We start from the raw sequence: 26,756 nt of genomic DNA on the forward strand, positions 1-26,756 counted from the left end.
CTAGGAAGGGGAGAGGGCAGTAAAACATTTGTCTAGCATGTGACAGGCCTGAGTGCACCCCTACTACAGCTCCCCTAGGTAGAGAGAGAATTAAAAAAACAGAATTGTATGCATGTCTTAGTCTTCAGGCAACCATTACTTGGTAATGTCTTAGGGGTTAATGCTGTAAAGAGACACCACGACCACAACAACTGTTATAAAGGAAAACACTTAATAGAGGCTGGCCTACAGTTTCAGAAGTTTAATCCATTGTTATCACTGCAGGCAGATAACATGCTGGAGAAAAGAGCTAGGAGTTCTACATCTGGATCCACAGGCAGCAGGAGCAGACAGTGACACACTGGCCAGGCTTGAGCATCTGTGACCTCAAAGCCCACCCCTAGTGACACACTTCCTCCAACAATAGTGCCACTCCCTGTGAACCTATGGGGGCCATTTTCTTTCAAACCACCGCAGGTTATAACATATCTTCTTCCTAACATAAAAGGAGAAGGAAAAATAAAACCTTTCTTAGTCATTCAAATATTGAGCCATACAGAGAGGCATATTACCAAGCCCAGTTGCAGTTGGCTCCACAGGGAGGAGAGAACAGCAAAGTTACAACAGCTCTGGTTTTGTATTTTAAATGTCTTAAGTGCCTCAGCAAGACCAGCAACTCAAAATGCTATACTTAGCAAGATCCCTCAGCCTGCATTACATAAAATCTGTTTCTGAAAATGGATAGCTTTTTAAAGAATTAAACTTAATGCACCAAGAACAGAGGACCATGGACTGGACTAAAGAATTCCCAATGCTCTGCTAACGATATTTAATGCTGAGCAAGACACAACCCTCCCTTGGGGGTGTTCTATACCTCAGTGTTACCTACCAGCTCCAACCCTATCCTTGGACTTATGCCCTGGTCCAACATCTTTATGACCTGCTAAACCATTTCACTGTATGCAAAAATACTTATATGCCTGCAAAGACCAAACATATCACTCCCCACCATTTTTCTAGCTACCCTATCATCTATCTCAATAGCACAAAGGGTCTAGGATATGTAAACTAGAATTCCTGGAAAGAGGCTGTCTGCAGTAGTCTGACCAACTGATAAAAGCTAAAGTTCCAGCTGGGCCGTAGTGGCACACGCCTTTAAGCTCAGGACTTAGGAAACAAAGGTAGACGGATCTCTGTGAGTTTGAGGCTAGCCTGGTCTACAAAGTAAGTTCCAGGACTGCCAGGGCTGTTACGTAGAGAAATCCTGTCTCAAAAAACCAAACACAAACAAAAACAAGAGAGTTTACTACACGTCTTCTTTCCTGCACTGGCAAGTGCTTGTGTGCATGTGTGTATGTGTACGTGTGTGTGCATGAGCATGTGTGACAGGACAGACGGAGAAGCCCAGGCTGGTCAGAAAGCTAGTTGCAACAGGTTGACGACGATGAGGACAGGAGAGTTAGACTGCTCCTTGTTAGAAAAGGTATTTACAAAGATGAAAAAGGATATGATTGGGGGATCCCTGAGATGTTATACTGGGATTAAAGCTGAATTTGAATTGATGATTTTAAAGACAACTATATCTATATACATATATCATATCTAGGAAGGGGAGAGGGCAGTAAAACATTTGTCTAGCATGTGACAGGCCTGAGTACACCCCTACTACAGCTCCCCTAGGTAGAGAGAGAATTAAAAAAACAGAATTGTATGCATGTCTTAGTCTTCAGGCAACCATTACTTGGTAATGTCTTAGGGGTTAATGCTGTAAAGAGACACCACGACCACAACAACTGTTATAAAGGAAAACACTTAATAGAGGCTGGCCTACAGTTTCAGAAGTTTAATCCATTGTTATGGATATGATATATGTATATAGATATAGTTGTATTTCCTGGCTCTGATATCCTGCACCAGAAGCAATGACATCCTATCACAATCAGCACAACAAACTCCTAGACACTGGCTTCTGAATATCAATCCTCCACTAAAAGGTCTAGTGCCCTGTGGCAGTTTGAATGAGAAATGTCCCTCAAAGGCTCGTGTATTTGAACACTTGGTTCTCAGTTGGTAGCTATTTGGGAAGGTTCTAGAATCTTTAGGAGGTTTATCCCTACTGGAGGAAGAATAACACTGGGGGGGGGGGGAGGCGGTTTAAAGGTTTTCACCTCCCCTTGCTTTCTGCAGGTGAATGAAAAATGTGACCAGCTAGCTTTCTGATCTTGCCAACATGCCATACCGTTCCCTGCCATTGTGGACTATAACTCTCTGGAACCATAAGCCAAAATAAACTCTTTTTTCCTTAAGTTGCTCCTGGTCATGTTATTTTATCACAGCAAGAGAAGAGTAACTAATACATACTCCCCAGAGAAAGAACTGATCCCAGAGCCAAGGGCAAGAATGATGACAGTAAAATTGCACATCCTGTTCTAGAAAATCATTACATATTCAAAGAAGGATAAGGACAGGTAAAAGGTAAACTACGTGAAGGGCTGGCTCTCTTCGGCAGATTTATAGTACTGGGCATCAGTGATACTAACACACTACAATGCAGTGAATAAACAGAAATCATTGAGTCCACACAGGAAGGAAGGAAAGGGAAACCTAATTATTACAATGCAAGACTAACAGGAGGAAGAATGGAAACAAAAATACCATCACTTAACAACTATAAAGTGGGGACTGACTTATGGAAGACACATTGGTAGCTTCAAGTTTGATAAGGGAAAGGACTCTGTCATAATCTCAAATATCTGCACATAAAATTCCTATCTGTTAGGAAGAAGAAAACAATGACATTCTGGAGGTGGGGGAACACCAGACACTTGGCCAACACCAACATGAGCAGGTGACCAGGGTGAAACTTCTCAGCAGCAGGCTGGTTAATAATGCAGTGTGCCTTGATGTGATAAGCTGGAAATACACAGCAGCATCTTTGTGATACTTTTGGCCAAGAAATCACAGACTAAGTCTGGTCGTGAGACAATATTAAGGGGTTTGGTTTGCAGATCTTCCTAGTGAATACAGGACATGAATGGTGGAATAAATTAAAGGGCTATGCAGACTGCAGGACATTTAGAGCCATAACAACTAAGCGTGGTGCACGTGCCTCAATAGAATTTTTTTTTTCTTTTAAGACAGGTCTTAGCTGGCCTGAAGCTAACTGTGTAGACTAGGCTGGCCTCAAACTTAAAGAATTCTGCCTGCTTCGGCCTCCCAAGTCAGCTTGGGATTAAAGTTGTGTGCCCAGAGGAGCTTTAAAGATTTGCACCAGTGAGGTGGTGCATGTTGGTAGGATTTGCTGAAGGAAATAGAGACAGTATGATCACAAGTCTGAGGACAGCATGGGCTACACATTGGCTATCAGTTTGTCAATAATCTCCTTTCACCATGTGATTCCTGGGAATTAAATTTAGTTCACCAAGCTTGGCAGCAGGCACCTGAACCCACTGAGCTATCTCTCACCAGTCCACAAAGGTATCTTGGACTATTAATTACCTAACTAAGAGAGACATTCAGTAGTTAATCGGAGTACTTTTTTTAAAAATATATAAAAGACTATTTTTTAACTGTGTGTACACATGTGTAAATACCATATGTGTGCATGTGTGAATGCAGGTGCCTACAGAGTTCAAAAGAGTACCCTCTGGCACTGGAGTTACAGGCAGTTGTGAACCACCAGATGTGGATACTGAGAACTGAACTCAGGTCTTCTGGGAGAGTGGCAGATGCTCCTAACTGCTGAGCCATCTCTCTGGCCCTGGGAGGACTTCTAATGGGGGAAAATAAGAACTGAAGCATTACAGAGTGACAACAGGCATCATTTGTGTAAGCTGGTCTCACATGGCTCTGAAGAACTTAGAGAACAGCAGAACAGAGTAAATATAGTAAAATGGGAATCTGAGTGACATGGCAGAATGAGGATGTTCATCCTAGTCACAGACTGGAAGAAAATAGTATACATTAGATATAGACACAAATGATAGAGGATTTGGTCTGTAAAGTGATCTACAAATAAACTACAAAAGGGTAAACATCAATTTTAAAAATAAGAAAGGGATTTAGACAAATACTTTATAAAAGCAGATAACCAAATGGTAAATTAGCAGATACTGAAGGTCATTAGTTATGAAAGGGCAAACTAAAACCATAAAGGTTGGTGAGATGGCTCAGTGGATAGAGGAACTTGTAGCCAAGCTGAGACCTGAGTTGGATCCCCAGAACCCACACTGTAACAGGAAAGACCCAATTCTTGCAAATTGTCCTCTGACCTCCTTATATGTGCTATGGTACACACTTATATGCATGCACATATATACACTTACAGAACAAATAAATATAAAAATTTAAAGCCACAAGGGACCTAAACATTCATATCTATTAACAGGGCTAAAATTAAGGAGAATAATAAAACTATATATTGGTAGAAATGTAAAGTAATAGAAACTTTGGTATAAAACTACTATACTACTCTATAAATAATAGCAATATTATATAACATTACTATTATCATCCATCTACTGTTATATAACATATTACTACAAACTTATAAACAGACAAAAATAACATAAGTTGATCAGAGCTGAGGGTAAGAAGCCCAGGGTATAGCTGGGCCCTCTATGGTTAAAATCAAGGTATCAGTCAAGACTGTGGTGGAACAAGATCTCTTCTAAGTTTACATAGTTATTGGCAGCATTCAGTTCTTATGGGCTGCTGAACTGAGAGCCAAAGTTCCTTGAGGCGGGAGCTATGACACAAGCCTTTAATCTCAGAAGAGACCAGCCTGATTTACATAGTGAGTTCCAGGACAGACAGGACTACACAGAGAGACAATGTTTCAAAAATAACAACAAACAAACAAGCAAAAAGCAAGCTGTTGTGGTTTTTTTGGTAGCTATGTCTTGAAGTTGCCTAGAGCTCCAAACCAGACTTCTCCATTGACAATTCACAATACGCATATCCAACAAGATGGAATTATAACCTCATAGAACATTATGCAAATCCTACCAGCTTTGCCATATTAGAAGACTCTACTCACAGGTTCCATCTACAACCAAGAGTATGGGATTACACAAAAGCATAAATTCCAGGAGGCAGATTATGGGGCCATCTTGAATCTGTCTGCCACAGTCAGTGAGGTTTTAAAAACTGATACAACTGCATTTGATAAGCTGATGTTTTTCCGCAGTTAATTCAACACACTTACTCGAAGACTTACCACTCCATCCTTACATATTTACCCTTTTATGGTCACAAAAACACATGTACAAGAATTTTCATAATAAGCCTGGCATAGTGGTACACCCTTTAATTCGAGCATGAGGGAGGCAGAGGCAGGTGAGTCTCTGTGAGTTCAAAGAGACACAGTGAAACCCCGTCTCAAAAAAAGCAAACAAACAAAAAAGAATGTGTGCCAACAACCTCAATGTCCACTGAAGTCAAAAAACATCAGACCCCTAGAATGTTAGAGATGGTTGTAAACTACCATACAGATTCTGAAAACCAAATCCAGGTCTTCTAGAAGAGAAGCAAACAGCTGGGACATCTCTCCAGCTCCAAATTTAAACATTAAAAAAAAAACCATATACACACACATCAAAAGCCTAAAACCTATGGCTTTCACTGCATTTAAATTTACTTTGATTTGGCTGGCAGTGGTGGTACACGCCTTTAATCCCAGCACTGGGGAGACAGGGACAGGCAGATCTCTGTGAATTTAAGGCTAGCCTGGTCTACAGAGTGAGTTCCAGTACAGGCTCCAAAGCTACAGTGAAACCCTGTCTCGAAAAACAAAAAACAAACAAACAAAAAGTTGGTACACCAGGTGGCAGTGATGAATGCTTTTAATTCCAGCACTCAGAGGCAGAGGCAGGGGGATTTCTGTGAGTTATAGGCCAGCCTGGTCTACAAATCCAGATACCAGGACAGCCAGGACTGTTACATAGAAAAACACTGTCTCAAAAGACAAAACAAAACAGAAAAAGAAACCATGTCTCAAAATAAATAAATAAATAAACAAACAAACAAACAAATAAATAAATAAATGAAAAAGAAAAAAATAGCTGCTACATTCTACAGGTATAACAATTATGGAGACTACAAGATTTACAGGATGGACCATACTAAAATCCAATCTTGTTTAAAAACATTTTTTCATTAAAAAAATAATAAATTATATTAAAACACTCCCCAGCAATTTACATTACAAGGGTTCACTGCTCTTCTATCTACTAACAAGCCATGAATTTTTCAATTCATTGGCTGGAAGGCCAGGGTTATAATGAATTCACATGAATGGGAATTTTTGCTTTTTTTTTTTTTTTTTTTGAGGAATCCAGGGCTTCAAACATGCTAACACTTGTGCTCTATTACTGAGTTATATCACTGGCCTAAGAATTTAATTCTCACAATGCATTACCTATGCTCACAGTATGCCTCTCACTGGAGAACATAAAGTACTTAGTGATTTTATCTTAACTCTCAAAGTGTTTTTTAAGCAACAAGACAATGAGGGAAAAGGAAAGTGAGTGGTTTACCTACTCTTCATTTGCAAAGCCAAAATTAGCCATAGGCATCCCAATAGGCAAGTGCTCCTTCTGTCTTCTCATAAACACACATGCTTCTGGAAAATGGATGCCAATTTCCACGAGTAAGTTATGGCTCTAGTTCCCACGCTCAAACTGGACAAATCCAAACTTTAGCAGGCTTCATCTTGGTAATTATGCTTTTACTTTTGACAAGGCCCAGTTAGCAAATAAATGGACACTATGGGTTCTGTAACTTACAATGAAACTTACTGCACCTGCTCTTCCCAACAATCAGCCAGATGGTTGCCTTTATTTCTTTCTACTTTAATAAAGATTGGGATCCAAAAGGATCCTAATTTAATTAGAGGTACAAATCCAGTGTTTAGTCTACTTTGTTAGGAAACCTGCAAACAGAAGTCTGAAGATTATACATGGTAACAGTTAAAACTGTTGACTTGGCAATAGTAGAGAGGGAACCTGAACTCCCCTTCCCCTGTAAACAGATTGATGACCCCCTTAATTGTCATCATCACAGAGCCTTCATCCAGCAACTGCTGGAAGCAGATGCAGTGATCCACAGTCAAGTTGCGGGCTGAGTTACTGGAGTTCAGTTGAAGAGAGGAAGGAGCAATAATATGAGCAAAGGGATCAAGACCTTGATGGGGAAACCACAGAAACAGCTGACCTGAGCTAGTGGAAACCAAATTTAAAAAAAAAAAATCAAAACAAAACAAAAAACCTGTTAGCTTGGGATACGGGTGTAGCTCCGTTGGTACAGTGCCTGTTTAGCATGAACAAGGCCCTGGGTTCAATCCCTAACATCACAGAAGAGCAGGTAAAGTGATGCAAACCTGTAATCACCTACAGAGGGGGAAGCAGAAAGATTGGAAGCTCAAGGTCATCCTTTACTGCACAGAGAGTTTGGGGCCAGCTCTGGCTATGATATCCTGTCTCCAAAAAAGCAAAGCAAGAGGCTAGAGATAGCCCAATTGTTAAGAGTAGAGCTGTCTGTAACTCCAGTTCCAGAGAATCCAACACTCTCTTCTACCTCTGAGGGCACCAGGCATGTATAGGTACACAGACACACAAGCAGGCAAACATTCATTCACATAAATAAGAATATGTGAACTATTTCAAAAAGAAAAGCAAAACAAAAACAAAACACCTCTAGGTTTTAGGTTTCTTCCTACAAATAAGCTCAAGTGAAAAAGTAAGAGGTGTTAACGGCAAAGGCTCAGAACTAAAAGAAGAAAACATTATCAACAAAAAACTTAAAACAACAACAACAACAACACCCTGTGACACTGCTTCAGTTGGTTCGGAAGGCAAAGGCAAGTGGAGCTCTGTGAGTCCAGGCCAACTAGGACTGCATGAGACCTAGCTCAAAAAACAACAAAAATCAGACAACAAGAACAACAAAACCCACTTGAGGGAAATTCAGATACGTAATGAATGGAACATCATAACTGTAGTAAAGGCAAAATGTTCTTAACCAGTGAGTCTCAAAGGAGTGGCATGGTGGTAGAAATACCTCTAAAGTACTTTCTAGACCACGACAGTAAATGCAAACAGTCCAGACATTTGGTGGCAGAAAAAAAAAAAAAAATAAGAGAATGACAAACATCTTAAAATCCAAATGGATAGGTACCTTTAAATCCCATACAACGAAGAAATGACTAACTTTCCACATCATTTCCATCATTATATTGAGTGACTGAATGCTTAGCTCTAAATGGGACAACTATAACAGCTTCCCACTAGCTCCCCACGAGGCTCAGGGAAGATCTTGAAAGAGGGGATGGAAAGAATGTTAAGAACCAGAGAACAGAAAGAAAAGCTATAAAATGCTGTCTTTTGGATACAACATGGCTTATAAAAGTTCACTAAATTGTACTCACTCAAAGTACAGTTGATACCTGAGCTAAAGACCAGCACAGGATCTAAACAGTCAAAAAGTCAAAATTCCAGCAGAATTTTGTGGGGGAGCCTCACAAGTCCTTTCCCCTAGCTGAGGGGCTATTAAAAGTTGATCTAGGATGGGTAGTCATTTCTCTTTGGCAGGGAGTGGGGGATCTGGAGTGGTGAACACTGCTAAGTTGGCCAAACTCCAGTGGATGGCCACACAAATATACAAATACAGGCAGTAATAATGGGGCTCAGTGAGTTATTAAAACAAGAAGAATGAAATCCTAAAGTAAATAAGAAACACAGAAAAGGAAACTGACCTGAACAAACAATTCCTAAAGGATAATATCCCAATGATCTTGACAATCAAAAACAGGAAAAGGAAAATCTAAATTAAAACCACAGGAGAAACCATCTTAGCCCCTGCCAGAATGACTAAAACAAAAAGGGAAAATACCAACTATTAGTGCAGGCATGGACAACAGAGGCTACCAAATGATATGAATATGAAAACACATGTACCCTGTGACCCAGAATTTCACATTCAAGAGAAATGAGTGTCAGGGCTGGAGAGATGGCTCAGTAGTTAAAAGCACTGACTGCTCTTTCAGAGGACCCAGGTTCAATTCCCAGCACCCACATGGCAGTTCACAACTGCATGTAACTCCAGTTCTAGGGAACATGGTACTCTCACAAGACATACATGCAGGCAAAACACCAAGGCACATGAAATAAAATAAATTATTAAAAAAGAAATGAGAGCATAGATCAGATCTACCAACATTCAAAATTGCTCCAAACTAGAAAATTCCAACACAGCCAACATAGGCAGAATAACTAAGAAACCACAGTATCCATACCATGAAATGCTATGTAGCAACAAGAAGAGATGAACTACAACTAGTATTGAAAGATTCACAAAGTGCATACACTAAAGCAAGCAACACTATCTTATACTCTCAGAAGTCAGACTACTGGTTTCTTGGGTGGCAGGCGGGTGAGGACAAGGTGACATTCTGAGATTGGAAATGCTCAGCTTCTTGATGTGGGTCCTAGATACGTATGTCTACTTATAAAAGTTCACTAAATTGTGTGCTTTTCTTAGCATTATGACACTTTCAGTAAGTTTTCTGATTTCTTTAATTAGGTGTGGACCATGTGAAAGGCCTTCAAAATTTACTTTCATCAACTATAAAATCAGCCTTCGGTCCCATTCATAGATAATTCTAGCTACTTTTTATTTAAATATATAAGTCTTGACCCAAAAATTTTTGTTTCTTTAACCATTTAGCACAGAGTAATGTAAACTCCATGCACAGAGAGGACAGATTTCACTCTATTTTGAACAGAACTCATAAAGATTTATTCACTATTTTGGGAAATCATATTCCAGTAGCATTGCCACATATCATCTGAGTCACCAATGCAACACACCTAAATCAATCTCTAGTCATAGATGTCACATCCACAAAGATAAAGCTACATGTACCCGCAGGCACACAACAGCTACGGCTCCTAATTCACTGAGTGCACTTACTTACGTTTGCCTCCTGAGAACTTACACACAGAAAGACATCTTGACTATAACACCGTTTACTTCCTCCGTGCTGCAGTAAAGACAATGTAGACAGGTCAGCACGTTTTATTATCTAAGCATTTCATTTCAGGATAGAAGAAGAACCTTACAGAAACCGGGTGGAAGACCACCTATAAACCACCAGTCTAACCTGGGAATGATAGTTTATGCCTGTAATCCCACAACTCCAGAAGCTAAGACCAGTCCAGTCAGGACTACAGTGAGTGAGACCCTGTCTCTCAACACATAAAAAGAAAAAATAAACCAGTTCATCACAGGAACTATAAAGAGAATTCTAAACCCAGAATTCAGAAACTGCTTTAATCCTAACACTCGGGAGGCAGAGGCAGGAGGATCTCTGTGAGTTCGAGGCCAGCCTGGTCTACACATCAAGTTCCAGTTAAAGAAGAACACAGCAGCCATCGCTTACCTAAGGAAATGTGTCATAAACCTCATCTAGACACAGTGAAAGAAACAGGAATTCAAAGTATAAGATCTGAGTCTGTTTTCTTATAAGTCAGTGAGATACAATTTGGCATTCAGGAGCAAAGGGCCCTATTATTTTTCTGTTCTCTTTCAAAAATAGCTCCACCTTCAAGATTATACAAATTAGATCATTCTGCAGCAAGATTTCTCCTTGCTGAGCTCCTAGGTCAGACAGGAAGTATTTTACAGAAAACTAGTGATTTTACAAAAAATATAATTTTTATTCTTCAGTTTTATTAGGTTACTGACAAAGGATTGAAGTTACCGTTATCAATGGCTTCTGCAATACATCATCTCTTCAAAAAAGCATCCAATAAACATAGATCAGAGTAAGTTAGCACAGAGTAAATACACAGCAGAGTAACTAGAAATGCTGAGATTCAACTGCTCCAGGGGTTACATCATGGCCTAAAACACAGGAAAAACGTAACTAGATCTTTAACACTTACGGTGCCAACCCTACCAATTATTCTATAACCTAGAAAATTCTCAAGGAAATGTATTTCCAGTTAACCACAAATGACAAGAATGGAAACAAACTCCAAAACTGCTCTGAAGCATACTCTGAAGTTACAGATACTGTTTTCATGATGTCACTACGACAGTGAAATGATAATAAAAATGACTTGAAAAAAAAAACAGAAAGCAAACACAAAGCAGTTAAATGAAACACTGAAGTTATTACTGAGCCCTTTTGCTTTGTCATACCTCAAACTTGGTAGAAAATGTATTCAGGATCCTCACCTTCTGAGCTCCCACCCTGCTCCTACCTCACAGCCTCCTACCACCGTGACCTCATCTGTCCCTGCCCTTTTCTTGGGATGATTCTGCACAGAGACCAATGGTTTTACCAAGGTTGAAGTAACCATAATGTCTCTTTTCTTTCTAAACCTTAAAAGACTTGCCTTCTCACTCAAAGTTAATTCAGGAGTTATACAATGACCAATATTCTGTCAGGTCAGTGGTAGAGCACTTTTGCTTTGGCTCTCTCACACTGCAAAACACGCGCACACACGTGTGTACACACACACACACACACACACACACACACACACACACACACACACACCCTTAACTTCTCTTATTTTACCTGCTACAGTTTTGTCCCTTATTTATACGGCTGCAGTCACACTGGTCTCCTAGATATTGTGGGAACCTACCAACATTTCCTGTCCCCTCTACTAGGAAGGGTCCTCCCAAAAACTTTACTTGGCATGACTCACATAATTGTGTGCTTCACCTGGCTCGCTCAGTTCTCAGGTTCTTCTCACCTTATTTGTGTGCTGAGGAATATACCTTGTTTTGTTTGCTTTTGTTTTCTGACACAGGATCTCTCCCAGGGATAGGGATTACCAAATCAGCTAGGTGGCTGGCCAGTGAGCCAAGAGGATCCTCCTATCTCCACCTCCTCAGGCCTTGGGATTACACGTGCAGACTACAACACAGAGCAACACCTTCTACAAACTGCACTGCCGCCCCTATTCTATTCCCCACCTTCATAGCTGTCATTTGTCAGCTGACTGATGCCTATCCTGTTCCTAAAGGTAAAATAAGAGCTGGAAGTTTTCTATTTTATTCCTTATTCTGTCACAATTCCTACAACAACTAATACAGAGCATCTGCTTGACATGTGTATGTTTATTAGAAGATAGCACTAAGAAGGAGTAAATAGACATCTTCTTTAGATGAGCAGAAAGAAAAAGAAAGAAAGAAAGATCAAAACCCATATAGCTAAGAACAGCCAAATGAGACATCAAATTTTAAAGTAAAAGCATTTTCTAGAATGTGATTTAAATGAGATTGCTACTGACTTTTTCTTCAGAAAAACACCTGAGTGAGGAGAGTCAGTGCCGAGAGAGACAGAGAGAGACAGAGAGAGTCAGAGACAGAGACAGAGAGACAGAGACAGAGGGCTGGAGAGATGGCTCAGTGGTTAAGAGCATTGCCTGCTCCTCCAAAGGTCCCGAGTTCAATTCCCAGCAACCACATGGTGGCTCACAACCATCTGTAATAAGATCTGGTGGCCTCTTCAGGCATACATATAGACAGAATATTGTATACATAATAAATAAATAAATTAAAAAAAAGAAAAGAAAGAGAGACAGAGAGAGAGGATATCTTAAAATTATTCTTAAAATATTTGGGGGGGGGGGGCTGGAGAGATGGCTCAGAGGTTAAGAGCATTGCCTGCTCTTCCAAAGGTCCTGAGTTCAATTCCCAGCAACCACATGGTGGCTCACAACCATCTGTAATGGGGTCTGGTGCCCTCTTCTGGTCTGCTGGCATACACACAAACAGAATATTGTATACATAATAAATAAATATTTTAAAAAAAATATTTTTTTTGAGACAGGTTTCACTGTAGTTTTAGAGCCTGTCCTGGAACTAGCTCTTGTAGACCAGACTGGCCTCGAACTCACAGAGATCCGACTGCCTCTGCTTCACAAGTGCTAGGATTAAAGGCGTGAGCCACCACCACCCGGCTCTTTCTTAAAATATTTTTAAATGCATTTAAAAAAGATGAGGTCTCATCATTCAGGGCCATGATGTCCATTTTAGTGGCCCCCAGCTCTAGGTCCTACTGGAACGTTAAGTAACTACACCACTTTCCTAAATTCTCAACCAGCCAAGTTAATTGAATGCCTTACCTTAGTCTAAAAGTCCATTCCCAGTCCAATGAGATGGGCTTGCTTCCCCAATGAACTAATCCTTTCTTTATTATCCATGGAAGTAAAAGTTAATCAAGGATTACTGGACAATGTTTCAAAATGTTACTACTACTCTTCGTTATAATTTTTTTAAAGGAAAGCTTTAGGACTCTTCAGTCATAAAAAACAAAGTGATTATGAAATTACACACACTTAATGAACATCCTCTCCATTAAAGAAAAAGACATAAACAACTTTACTGCACATCTTGGTGGCAGAGAGGAAACACAATTAGACCCATTAATAGCCACAAGAGTTATATTCCCGGTGGACCTTGGTTTCCAGAACTGCTTATTCATTTTCATCCACAGCAAAAGACAAAATGCTGCAGCAACTTGTCATGTATTTTAATTTCAAGAAGGTTACTTTATTAAACAGTAGATTTATGGATATTTCACTGTCATATTCTAGTATTCATGATTGATCCAAGGACTAAATGAAAACATGCTTGTGAAGACAATGTCAATGCCAGCTATTATAAATCAGATCAACCTGAGGACATTTTGCTCCCCCATGTTCATAGTTTCACTGAAATAGCCCAGACATGTGAAGATAATATAACATCTCTGGAGAGAGAAGACCAGACACCATACATACATCTTACACTTTTCCCCTCATAACAAAGCAACAGTGGATAGGGAGTATCTTGCCTTAAACTACCATGGAGAAAGGGGGTTAAAGGTAAACAAGGCTAACTTAACCAAGCAAATAGTGCTTAAACACACACACAAAACTAATTCATAGTATGTATTCCTATCTCTAAATGGCCTTCAGTACAGTGCTTGATTCCCTAAGATTATAAAAGTTTAGACACTTCCTATATTTTCTATTTCTCTGGAATACAACCTAGACCAGGAAGTAAACAAATTATTCTGTTTTTAAAACACCCACCTCTGAACCTCATATTCTCAGGCTATGCTGCTAGCTCTTAGTCACAACTTCAAAATATGTCCATCCTTCTTTCCTTTCTGGGTTTTTGTTTTGTTTTGTTTTGTTTTTGAGTGCTGGGGACAAGTCCCAGGCATTGTACATGCCAGGCAATGCTCTACCTCTGAGTTATAGCCCTAGCCCTCATTACTGACATTTTTTAGTCAATGGTTTCATGGTATATTAGAAGCAAAGGAGAAAGAGATTATACTGATAATGACAAGAGCCAAAACTAAACTGAGAAAAGGCAAACATACAACTTGAACAGCTATGCACCAGGTAGAGCTGATACTATTCATCAAGCTCCTTTCCTGAAAAACCCAGTTGGTCATGATAATCTAGGCTCAAGGAAAGGTTAATCTGCTTTATGAACCCTTAAAAATAAGCAACAAGCAAATAGGATTGCAGACTTCCAACCATAATGGGAAAATAAAACCTTTGTGCTGTCAGAGGAAAATAAAGGCAGGTGTAATAGCACACACCTATAACCTCAGCACGTGGTGAGGCAGGAGAGTCACAAGTTTAAAGCTGGCCTGAGATACAAGACCAGACTCTGTCTCCAGAGAATAAAGGACTAATAAAGGAGGAAAGTAATGAGAGAGAAGGAGGGAAGGAAGAAAATACACTCAAAGATACCAATACTTCAGCAGAGACCACAAAGCTACATTTCTCCTGTAAAATAAGAACATAACTTTTCCATAGTTTGAAACAAAAAGAAAAACTTAAGGGAGACAAAAAAAAAGTATCAACTCCAACTTAAATCCTTACTTTCTTTAGAGTTACTCAGCTTTCTTTGACTAAACTGTGAGCTGTAAACCGGTTTAGTTGCTTCTCTGGCTGCCAAATAAAAGCCACAGAAGTCAGCAGGTAAAATAGAGAAGCTGTCGAGTCAAACCAGATCAAAATAAAGTTGTGGTTTACAGGCGGGGCCTGAGCCATCTCTTCCGTTCATGTAAGTGAGCAGGATGTGGCAACAGGATCCTAAACCCGCCACTGCTTCAGACCAAAATATTTTGTTTTGGCCTTCTAGTCTAATATGCTTGAGGTCTGGCAAGAGTTATGCCTAAGGTGAACTCAATCAGGAACGGTGGTGCTCTTCTGTAATTCCAGTATTTGAGAGATTGAGGGAGAAAGATGGAGAATTCTAGGCCGGACTGGAACACATAGCAATACTTTTTTGTAAACAAAAACAAATAAACAAACAAATAAATGAATATCAACCCAAGATCTTGTAATAATACCAATAAGAAATCAGAATATCAAGCCAGGCATGGTGGCGCACACCTTTAATTCCAGCACTCAGGAGGCAGAGGCAGGTGGATCTCTATGAGTTTGAGGTCAGCCTGGTCTACATAATGAGTTCTAAGACAGCCAAAGAAAATAGTAAAAATCTGTCTCCAAAAAGAAAGAAAAGGAAGGAAGGAAGGAAGGAAGGAAGGAAGGAAGGAAGGAAGGAAGGAAGGAAGGAAGGAAGGAAGGAAAGAAGGAAAGAAGGAAGGAGAAAAGAAAAAAAAGTGAATTGGCAAATAAGAGTGAGCAATAAAGCCGGGCGGTGGTGGCGCATGCCTTTAATCCCAGCACTCGGGAGGCAAAGGCAGGCGGATCTCTGTGGATCTCTGTGAGTTCGAGACCAGCCTGGTCTACAGAGCTAGTTCCAGGACAGGCTCCAAAGCTACAGAGAAACCCTGTCTCGAAAAAAAAAAAAAGTGAGCAATAAAAATAACTAATATTTAATTTCTATGTGCAACACATGCAATTAACACTGTATTAATCCTACTTAGTTCTCACAGCTGTGTGAGACAGATAATTATTATACCCATTTTATAGCTGATAAAATGGAAGCATTAGAGGTTAAATAATTTACTCAAAGTTACTCAGATACTAGTAGAGTCAAAATTCAAATCCAGGCTAAAGGACTCCAAAACCCACACTCACAGCCACTATACTAAGCATCCCCACGGCACCCACAATGGTGATAGAACAGCATTCTGCAATTCCAACAAAGCATAAGGCAGCCCATACTACTGCTTACTATGAGAATAGCCAGGTGTTGGAGAGCCAAGCTTAAAGAGAGGTATCTCTTGTGACAATCACGATTCATGAGAAGAATCTCAACGTTGTTCATCTAACTGTGTGGCAAATAAAAATGTCTCCCCAAGAGTGACAAAAGACTTTGTCCAGTTTGGTAGTTGCTGCATCTAGGTGTTTTGATGTGCTTGGTGGTTTGCGGTTTGGTCACATTCGTTAACAGGTCAAAATGCAACTCTTTGTGAAGACCCAGACCCACAAGACCATTACCCTAGAGGTGGAGCCCAGTAATGTGAAGGTCAAGATCCAGGATAAAGAGGACATACCCCCTGACCAACAAAAGCAAATCTTTGCAGGCAAGCAGTCGGAAGGTGGTTACACTCTTTCTGATCACAACATTCAGAAAGAATTCACCCTGCACCTGGTCCTTCATCTGGAGGATGGCTATTACCCATGGGCAGTGACGGCATTACTCTGCACTATAGCCATTTGCCCCAATTTAAGTTCAGAAATTACAAGTTTCAGTATTAGCTGAACCTCTGTTAAAAATATTAATAAAGGTTTTTATGCATAGTAAGCTAAAAGAAGAAGGAGGAGGGGAAGGAGGAGAAGGAGGAAGAGGAGGAGGAGGAGGAGAAAGAGGAGGAAAGAAAAGAAAAGAAAGAAAGGAAGACAGGAAGGCGGGAAGAAAGGTCTCCCCAAGAGAACCTATCTCATAAAACAAAATTGAAACACTTCCTTGATTTCCTCTTCTGTGAGGCATGCAGTCTCAGACACTAAGATCCACTGTATACCCCTCAACAGAGGCATTCCTGGCCTGCCTGTCCATCAGGAGTATTCAGTCCCCAACACTCCCAATTACACCGCCACTACTCGCGCAGACAGTGATACCACTCACTATCTGACCATTATCACAGATCCAGTGATTTGATGGTTTATTGTCTGTCTTCCTGTACTGGAATGTACACTCCAGTACAGAAGTGACATTGTCAACCTCTTTGTTACCCTTTCCTAAACACCTAGACATCTGTGTTTGATACACAAAAACAAGTGAATTGTGTATAATAGATATTCATTTAATAAATATTACAGATACAAAGGTATTATGGGAAAATCAGTCATTAGCTTAACCAATATATTTTTGACTACATAGACAATAACTAAATAAGTAAATGAGAACATTTCAAAAATTGAGACACCAGAAGAAGCTTCACAAACATCAGGGTGGACTGGTAGGTGAAGACACCCTTTGAAGGTAGAAGAATCAATAGACTTCCAGTGAGTTAGTTCGTCACTTATGCAGGGGTGAACTTTTCGGTGGTGTAGCTTATTTATTCTCTAAATAAGCTCAATATTCCAACAATTACCAAGTTAGACTTAGAATCCACTCTCTGATCTGTCATTGGTGTCCTATCTTGGGTAATTTATTCACATCTCCACAGAAAAAATACTTGGCAGTCCCCAAAAGTCAGCCACCATGGATATTCCAAAAAATGAGCACCTCAGCCAGAAGGAACAGCAAGCATGAAAGCCCTAAGAACAAGCTTGCCCAAATCCATGAGAAGAACAAGAAAAATAGAAGTCTCTATCAGTCAGGAAAGGGTTATCCATCATTAGGAGGCATCTGTCTCCTAAGTCATGGAAAAGGTTTTGTTTTACTCTTTTTTTAAGGCAAGGTCTCATCCTAAAACTCAGTGGTTTGTGGCGTACACAGCAGGTCTTTAAGTAAGTGAAAGACTATGGGGGAAGGAGTGACTCTCTATATAGACCAGTCTGGCCTTGAACTCACAGAGATCCTGCATCTTCCTCCCAAGTGCTAGGATTAAAAGTATCTGTACACACTGACAGGACACCAGCCCGTGGAGCACGTGACTCTAGCAGGCCTTGCCTTCTCTCCATCCCCTCTGCCTTACAAAAAAAAAAAAGTTAAGATTATCCAGGCGGTAGTGGCACACACCTTTAATTCTAGCACTGGGGGGGGGCAGAGGCAGGAGGATCTCTGTTAAGTTTGGGGCCAGCTGGTCTGTCTACAGAGAGAGTTCCAGGACAGGCTCCAAAGCTACACAGAGAAACCCTGTCTCAAAAAAGTAAAACAACAACAAAACTGTAAGATTACATTCTTAAAGCTAGCCACCAAGGTCTATTCCCTTATTTGACCACTTCCTCTTCCTGAGTTTGACTACCAAAATCCAACAATCCAAAGCCCCCTTTGGCTCAATTAATATGCCCAATTAAAATTAAACACTTCATCCTAACACAGGGTTTCCTATTTTACCTTCAAAAACTCTTACAAGTTGTTCTCATAACCACACATATGCTATGGCACACATGCATATGGATCCTGGCCAGCATTTATTACTTCTTATCTTTTTTTAGAACATCTATTCCAATTGAAGAAAAAGGATATCTCACTGTGGTTCTGATTTGATGATTAGTGACATTGAGAACTCTTTTCTTTCTTTCTTTTTTTTTTTTTTTTTTGGTTTTTCGAGACAGGGTTTCTCTGTAGCTTTGGTGTCCATCCCGGAACTAGCTATTGTAGACCAGGCTGGCCTCAAACTCCCAGAGATCCGCCTGCCTCTGCCTCCCGAGTGCTGGGATTAAGAGAACTCTTTTCTTACACCTGCTGACCATTTGTAGGTTTATTTTGAGAAGTATTAGTTTAGATAGTTTATTCTTTTTCGTTTGGTTTTTTGTTTTGTTTGTTTGTTTTTTTATGTAGCCCTGGCTGTCCTGGAACTCAGGTTGGCCTTGAATTCATCTCAGTTTCCTGAGTGCTGGAATTAAAGGTGTGTACCGCCATACCTGGCAAAGTTCTGGGATTAAAGACGTATGCCAAGAGGCCCAGCTGCAAATATTTTCTAAAGCCATACATATTAACACTAGAAATATTGAAGCAACTTTTTTTCTTTAAACTCCTATTATCAAGTAGGTCTTTCCAAGGTTCTCGATCTGTTTATCCAGTATGGAAGCCACTAGTCATGTGTCTAGAGTGACATGAAATAGAGCTGCTATAATGCCAGTTGGGAGTGAAGCACACCTGAAATCACAACACTACAGAGGCTGAAACAGGAGGATCACAAGTTCCAGGCAGGCCAGCCTGTGCAACATGGTGAATTCCAGGCTGGCTAACCAGAGCTACCTAATAAGACCCTATCTCAAAAGCAAAACAGCAACAAAAGAATAGAAAGACAGAAAGAAATAGAAACAATGTAATGAAAGAAGCAAATTTTTCTTTGTTTTCTTTTGGTTTGTTGTTATTGTGAAACTGGTTTGCCTATAGCCAAGGTGACCTTGAATTCCTACTCTACAGAGAAAATGAATCTCAATCCAAGTAGTCACAAATGATTAACACAAAACAGCTTTAAAACAAAACATCTCATGCCAGGCGGTGGTGGCACAAGCCTTTAATCCCAGCACTTGTGAGTTCGAGGTCAGCCCAGGACAGGAACCAAAGCTCCAAACCAACCAAACAAACAAAACACAACATCTCATCATCTTAAGGCAAACGAATATCTATTAATATGTTGTTAGTCGGTTGAATGGTTTTCATTGTTTTGTTTTTCAACCTTTTTTTAAGTTTAGTTTTTCAAAACAGGGTTTCTATGTATCTTTGGTTCCTGTCCTGGAACTAGCTCTTGTAGACCAGGCTGGTCTCGATCTCACAGAGATCCGCATGCCTCTGCCTCCCGAGTGCTGGGATTAAAGGCGTGCGCCACCACTGCCTGGCTGTTTTTTTTTTTTTAACTTTTTATTGATTCTTTGTGCATTTCACATCATTCATCTTGATCTCATTATCTCCTCTCCTCATCCTGCCCTTGCAACCTCCCCCTCAAAACAAAACAAAAATTAAAAGAGAAACCAAAAGCCAAAAATAAAACAAAATCTCAGTGTGGAATGGTTTTCATTTTTAAAGATTTATTTTCATTATTACTTACATGGAGGTGTGTGTATCTGCCTGCAGGTTATGTGCACACAGTGCAGGTGCCCAAGGAAGTGGGAGGCATCAGATCCCCAGAGGTGGAGTTACAGATGCTTATGACCCCTTAGGACCGCTGGAAGGGTAGCAAGTACTTTTAACTGCTAAACCATTTCTCTAGTCCTTTGACTACTTTCTGCTTTGTTGTTGTTGTTGTTTTTTTAACAAATCTTTTTTTCTAACTTTTTATTTTTAGATTTACCTATTTTATATGATGTGTATTTTGCCTATATGTATGGATGTATGTGCACCACCTGTGTGCCTGGTCAGAAGAGGGCATCAGATCCCCTGGGACAGGAGTTAAAGACTATTATGAGCAACCATGACTCTTAACTGCTGAGCCAACTCTCCAGCCCTGATTATTTTTTGAAAGTAGCTAAGGCTGACTTTGAACTCACTATATCGCAAAGACTGGCCTAGAATTCCTGGTCCTCCTGCCTCTGCCTACGAAGTACCCAGATTACAGGCTCATGTGCCACCATGCCAGGCTACTGGAATGTTTTAAGAAACTATATTCTCACTGGGAGAAGGATCTTTGTGAGTTCCTGGTCTACATTAGAGTGAATCTGTCTAAAAGAGAAACAGAGCCAAGCGGTGGTGGCTCACACCTTTAATCCCAGAACTAGGGAGGTAGAAATGGGGAGTGATATGGCTGGGAGAAGAGGGGAGCTCGGATTCAGTTTGAGGTTTTGTAGAGAAGACATTCAGTCTGAGGACTTGTAGAGACAGGATACCCCATTTGATCTGAGGATTTCATAGAGGTAAAAACTAGTGGCTGGCTGCTCTGCCCCTCTGAACTTTCAGCTTTCACCCCCTAATATCTGACTCTGGGTTTTTATTATTAAGACTAATCAACCTTGAGCTACAACTGGATGTGGTGGCATGTCTCTATAATTCCAGAACTTGAGAGGCAGAGACAGGAAGATCAGGAACTCAAAGTTAGCGTCAGCTACCTTAAGCAAGGCCAACCTGGCCTATCGGTACTCCCCACATGTAAAGGTGGAAAATGTGAATCAACTCCATAAAGTTCTTCTCTGATCTCCACACAAACATCACGGTAACCACCTTCCCACCAAAAATAAGTAAATAAATAATTAAAAAATTTTTAAAAAATTAAAAAGCAAATACTTTTTCTGACGGTTCTCTTGCTAAGCGGCAATGTATTGTTAGTGATTTGCACTCCAGGGGAAGACGCCAAGTTCAGGGCTGCCTGAGTGGAAACCCTCGACTGAAACAGGCATTTTCTGATTTTCCAGTCAGCTTTCTAAATAACTGCCTGCGAATTTCTCTTTTTTAAATAATTTACTTATTTTTATTTTACGTGCATTAGTATTTTGCCTGCATGTATGTCTGTATGAGTGTCAGATCTTAGAGTTAGTTACAGACAGTTGTGAGCTGTTTTGTGGGTACTGGGAATAGAACCCACGTCCTCTGGAAGAGTAGTCAGTGCTCTTAACCACTGAGCCATCTCGAAGGTCTGCCTGTAAATCTCTATGTAAAGGAACCACTGCAGAGGAGTTACCAGCACACATACATCTGGGCTCTCTAAAACCTTCCAGCAGTGCTGGTGACTCCTGGGTCTAAGCCTGGAGAAGGGAGGGAGAATCCTGTAAGGGTTTGTCAACTGGATCCACCTTGTTTGCGGCCCTCTCTGAAAGAAGCACTTGGGCCAGTTTCAATTCTGACTTTTCTCATGAACACTCCAAATCCTATGCTGGCAAATCATTCCCAGTCACCCAGGATTCCCAAAGTACTTCTAGAACGTGTAGAACGTGATGTCAGATGCAAACTAGACAAGACAGGTCTACTTCAACAGTTTTAAGCCCAGGCCAAAGCAGGTCCCATCTTCCCAGGTAAAAGAGTGGAAGGACAAAGCCCAAACAGTCTCAGACAAATATTTCCCTCCTCCAAGAGCAGAAATTAAGAATAGCAACTCACTGGTTTGGTCACAAAACTAAGAAACTGGAAAACTAGCTTTAAAAGAAATCACATAGCCTGACAGTATGGGGACAGAGGCAGTCAGATTCTTGAATTTGAGTCCCATCTGGTCTACAGAGCAAGTTCCAGGACAGCCAGAGCTACACAGAGAAATCCTGTCTCAACACAGTCCCCCCAAAGGGAAAAAAAAATCACGTAACTACTAATGTGTCCCAAAGATCTGTAAATCAATACATGTAAAATAGACTCAGTGAAAGTCATTCTCTTTCTGCCTTAAGGAATCTGAGCTTCCACAGGGATGATGGATGATATTACCCTGATAGGGAGGATATTCTATTACAACACTCACACTGTGAAATTCAAATCTCCTAGGGCACAAACAATGCTTTTAAGACTTTCAATGCTAAGGAGATAACAGACATTTCACAAGCTCTCTCTTATTTGATCAACTGCATTTACTTTACATCTATCATTTAAGAAGTACTTGTTCCTGTGGCTTTATAAGTCCTTGTTGTTATTTGTTTGATATACATCTTAGGATGGGTGGTAAGTAAAAGTATTTATAACCAATGGCTGAAGTCTAAGGCACAGAAGAGTTTGTCCTGGCATACAGTAATCAGAGCGAGAGCCCAGCTTGTATGTGCGTTTGTGGTTAAAGTAGCATCTCTTCCCAAATGCTTTCGCGCAAATAACATTTCTGCTGCAAGTTATCCATGCCAGTTCAACGTGGCCACCTCCTTTGGCTATAATATTTTTGTCTAACAAGGGTTAACTGCTGTACTCCTTTTCTGTTTGTTTAATATAATTCAGGAAGAATTGTGAGGGATAGTTACTGAACCCGTTCCCGAAGTAAGCACAAAGATAAGGACATTCAAGTGTGTTTTGAAATGAAGTGCCAATTCAATACAGTTTCTATGTTATACAGCAGAGTACATGTCAACTCCTATTCAGTTTTAATTGACTAAGAAAATTTTGTTTGCTTATAAAATTTAATATTTTTCTGTCTTTCCTAATATTAGCAATTCAGAAGAAAAATGTGGAAAATCTCACCAAATGAAGACTGAAGAGAAAGGATAGGTTAATAAGCCTCTAAAACCTTTGCTTTACTATCAGGCAACATGCTATACACTCCCCTCCTCTCCCCACTACACCCCACACATCTCCTTGCCATACCCAGCCACAGTAGAGGACAATTCAGTAGGGGAGGGGAGCAGCCCCAGCCCTTAAAGCTATGAATTTCATAATGAACAAGAGCAGAGCTGCCTAGTCATATAACAGTTTTGATGAGTTTTTGTCCAAAGATAATCATATTTCATGGTGGCTATTTTGGAAAGGTGAGAACAGATGGGATCAGGACCTTTCCTTTATATAGTTTATCTTTCTATAACTGCCTGAGTCATGGACATGTTAATGCTGTTTTTTGTTGTTGTTGCTATTTTAAATGTTGGTAAAAACAACAAAGCAAAGAACAATTAAGCCTTTTTGTTTTGATTTTTTTGTGTTGTTTTGTTTTTCAGGTTTTTCTCTGTGTAGCCCTGGTTGTCCTGAATCTCACTCTCTAGACCAGGCTAGTATGGAACTCATAGAGATTCTCCTGCCTCTGCCTTCCGAGTGCTGGGACTAAAGGAATGCACCACCACAGCCTGGCCAATTAAGCCTTTTTAAAGCCAACTGTGAGCATGCTTTTGAAAGTTTTAAAAATAATACTATCAATCCTGAGAATTTAGTAAACAATAAAAATGAGCAGACATGTACCTAAAAGCATCTATAATGCTTACCTTTATTTAAACATACAATAAAGGAAATTATTTTTTTCAAAAACAAGCAAAATTTTCAAAAGTATCAAGGATAGCAGCATTACCTTCCTACTGTAACACTCTTTTCTGTACTAGGTGACACACCCACTCCTATAGTACTGATTGCTTTTCAGTTTTGTTTTCAGTAAGTCTTTGTTTTTATTTGTTTGTTTGTTTGTTTTCGAGACACTTTCTCTATAGCTTTGGAGCCTGTCCTGGAACTAGCTCTTGTAGAGCAGGCTGACCTCAAACTCAAAGAGATCTACCTGTCTCTGTCTCCAAAGTGCTGGGACTAAAGGCGTGTGCCATCACACACCGGCTCAACTAAATCTTGTTATTATCTCCCTGGCTGGCCTGAAACTATGAAACTCTGGCTGTCCTTAAGTCATTAATCACCCTGCCTCAAACTCCCAAGTGCTCTAGGCATATGCCAGTATGCCTAGTTCCCACGTGTTCCTATGCACACCTAACCTCAGATTTGCATGGCTTAGCTGCCTATTGCTCATAGGTTTGTGTTGCGCTGGAGTTACATGAGAGAAGAACGTTAGTTCCAGGTTCTATACAGTTTCATGCTGTCAGTATATTTTAAGTAACATGAACAAGGAAACAACAATTCACCAAATGACTCAATACTTAGAAGGGCCAATATCGGCCTTTTTCTCCCCACAGGGAGTTTTCTATCCTGAAGACATGCAGCATGCTCCAAGAAGCACAAGTGTTTCACAAGGTGCTGGGAGGCACAAGGATAGTTGCTAAAAAACAGTCATAGAAGGGCAGATGATAGGCCAGGACTGGACAGTAAACAAGACATAACTATACGCATCCACATACAGAATGCCTACCCTGTATCTTGGGACAGTAATTTATTATGCAGGCCTTTTAGTAACCAAGAGCTCTTAACGGTCAAACCAAAACTCAACATCAGTGATTCTTCTCTTTGTTTCCCTTTGTGACAGCTTCTGACCATCAATTCATGTTTTTTAAATCTAACATGCCAGAAAAGGCAACCACCCAAAGGTCACTATTCAAACACTCCCAGATACAAAGGAGAACATGTTTCATTAACAGCAGACCCCTGTAGGATGGAGCAGAGGACTCTGATGCAGTGACTAGGAGGAGCAGCATACTTCAGCAAGAGAAAGGCCCACACAGAAGGAGAGAGGCCTGCCCAGCCAAAAGGCATACTGCACCATTCCACAACAAGATCTCACTTGAGTTTGGTGTCATGCTAGGGCTCTGGCCAAAGTAAATTACTATGGTTCCTGATTTCCTTAAAGGAAGAACCGAGAAAGCGGACAATAAAATTAGAGCAGCGAATGAGAACACGAATGGCCGAGTGTAGGGTGGGAATGGCAGTCTACCGTCATCTCGAGCTTCAAACCCACACTTCTGGCAGCAATTCCAGTCCTACATACACATATACTCTAAGGAAACTTCTGCCTAGGAGCACAAATCCTGGGCAAATCCATACTACACATATACGCATTCTACTTCCCATGTTAGCAGGAAGCAACCTAAATATTCATCAGAATCAAATAGTAATTCATATAACCAAATATTATCCATTAGGGAAAGTACTAAAAACTTAAGAGCTACCAAACAATATTGATAACTTGCACAAGCCTGAGTTAAAAGTGACGGAATACATACAGTATGAGACATTCATTACAAGCTCCAAAAACATTGAACCCAGGAAGAAGGTGCATTCCTTTAATCCCAGCACTAGAGAAGCAAGATATAGGCAGATCTCTATGAGTTCCAGACCAACCAAGGCAAGTAGAATACTCTCTCTCGATATTTTATATATATATATATATATATTCTTACAGACTCATATTAATAAAGCTATAATTAAGAGAGACAGACAGAGTAGAGGAACACAATCCAGAAGAGTATTCACTTTTGTAGGGAAGCCAGAATGTGGTTCAGGAAGGGACACACTCAGAGCTTTAACAGGAGGGTAGAGCTCTCTATTTTTCACTAAATGACATGGAAAGATGTGCTAGTCATCCCTTTTCATGCCCTATATATTGGTGTACTGTTGTTCAAAATAAAGAAAGATAAGGAAATAAGTAAGAGAGTTGAGGGTGGAACCCCACAATGCTCCCAATCTCTAACTTACACACACATCCACCTGCCCTGTTGGGCTAACAGTGAGGCTAAAACCTGAGAAGCACAAAAAGAACACCTTCAGGCATCTCTTTGTGCTTATTGGGCAAAACCAACCCTGCAGGCTGTCTTATCACAGGACCAGTTCCAACACACTGTCCCCAAAATGCTTTGCCATAGGGAAACAGAAAACATCTCCAAGTATATCGTTTGATGCAAGTTCCCAGATGGTTCCAACAACAGAAAAATAGATTGAATTTAGGAACAAGGCAGTCATTTTATAGATCCCTGAGGAACTGGGGAACCCTATGACCAGTATCTAGGGGAGGAGGAAATGAACACTTGCATTTGAGAACACATTCAATTGATGCCCCAAACTAAGGGCACAAAGTACCCATAGAATGTGTGTAACGTGAAGCCCAGATGAACATGCGTACTGAACCCCCAAGTGTCATTAAACCAGCTTGACCTGCAACAGGTAACAACTGAATTTGGCATATGCTGAGTATATTAGAAAATACCAATCTCTACCACATCTGTGTAACATATGTACAGCCCACGAGTGCAAGAGAGGCAGGAAGAAGAGTGACTTACTGATCCGTAAGGAAGGCCGTTTTATTCGGTCAGACCCAAGAAAGGCTGGGTCCAGGAGGCCAAAAGGGTGGTCCTGGCCAAGGCAGAAGATGGGGCTGCTGGGAGAGGGCAGGCCCACACAACAATCTTGGAAGGCCCAGGCGAAGGCAGCACCCCCGCCGCCACACACACACACACACACACACACACACACACACACACACA

General features: G+C 40.5%; 1 protein-coding gene across 4 annotated transcripts in view; it reads right to left on the reverse strand.

Moving 5' to 3' along the window:
- Pacs1 (phosphofurin acidic cluster sorting protein 1) overlaps positions 1 to 26,756 on the reverse strand; it is a 132,665-nt gene that overhangs the window by 104,897 nt on the left and 1,012 nt on the right. The gene's annotated exons all lie outside the window — the stretch shown is intronic.

The sequence above is a fragment of the Alexandromys fortis genome, unplaced genomic scaffold, assembly GCF_014885135.2.
Source record: "Alexandromys fortis isolate MF-2015 unplaced genomic scaffold, M_Fortis_MF-2015_v1.1 scaffold_3, whole genome shotgun sequence".
Lineage (NCBI taxonomy): Eukaryota > Metazoa > Chordata > Mammalia > Rodentia > Cricetidae > Alexandromys > Alexandromys fortis.